At 49.0% G+C, this 1,099-nt stretch overlaps 1 protein-coding gene across 4 annotated transcripts in view; it reads left to right on the top strand.

Moving 5' to 3' along the window:
• Positions 1–1,099, top strand: part of Cdhr2 (cadherin related family member 2) — a 37,073-nt gene that overhangs the window by 2,579 nt on the left and 33,395 nt on the right. The window lies entirely within an intron of this gene.

The raw sequence follows: 1,099 nt of genomic DNA, 5'->3' as shown, positions 1-1,099 counted from the left end.
TACATATATGTAATTTTGATGCTTAGTAGTTTTACATATTTATGGGATGCACTGAGGCATTTTGATATGTGTATACAATGTGTAATGATCAGACTGGAGTACTGGACATATGCATTGCCTCAGACATTTAGCATTTCTTTGTTTTTTTTTGGCAGCCTCAGGATGCCTTCAGGGCAGGTCTGGTTTGGCATTTAGCATTTCTTTATGTTGGATATACTCAAAGTTCTCTTTACTAGTATTTTGAAATATATAATCAACTGTTGTCAACAATACTTATCCTATTGCACTATAGACTATATGTTAGAAGTTATTCCTCCGATCCAGCCCAAATACTTATCTTAAGAACCAGGAAAGAACAGGAGTGAGAGGGAGCTCAGGGCAAAGAAGCTATAATTTCTAGCACGTCAACAGCCCTCAGCTCTCAGAGAAGTGCGCTAAGAGAACAGCAGCCTGCGGTACAGCTGTGAGCCTCCAGCCTGTACCTCGCTTCAGGCCACCCGTGGCCTGGGGCTGCCCACTAGGAGAAAGGGGAACGCCGGGAAGGGTGTACAAGGCACTGGAAGCCCCGCCCCACCTCTAGCCTCAGGGGCAACTCCTTGTTGGGGTCCTTAGGAACTCAGGGCCGAGAGGAGGGGCCCCTGCCTGCCTGAATGGTTTCTCTCCTGACCTGGGCCTTGAGGGATGGAGAGGATGTACATGGGTGCCGAGCCCCAGGGAGGACTTCGGACAGAGACAGCGCATGCAAATATATGGAGGAGGGAAAATGTTGGACATAGACTGAACAGGAGCATTTAATGACTCCGTATCACCTGAGCATTAGGGAACAGCTTATGGGGAAAGCGAGACAAAGCCCTTCAAGGAAGTTCCCTGAAAGGGAGGGGCAGGCAGGAAGTATGTCCTGCAGCCAGTAGGAGCCATGGGAGGGGTTTGATTTTGGAAGTGGCCCTGCCCAGTGGAGTGGGAAACTTGCTGGTGGGCAGCTTTGTGCCTTCCAGGCTCACGCGGTACGTTTTCCTAAGGGACCAAGTCAGGATCATACCGTAACTTGGGAGCCTTGGCCCCATGGTGATAAAATCAGGCTTTCTTTCTTTCTTTCTTT

Source organism: Octodon degus, unplaced genomic scaffold (assembly GCF_000260255.1).
Source record: "Octodon degus isolate 3935 unplaced genomic scaffold, OctDeg1.0 scaffold00048, whole genome shotgun sequence".
NCBI lineage: Eukaryota > Metazoa > Chordata > Mammalia > Rodentia > Octodontidae > Octodon > Octodon degus.
This window is presented reverse-complemented; position numbering and strand designations above follow the sequence as displayed.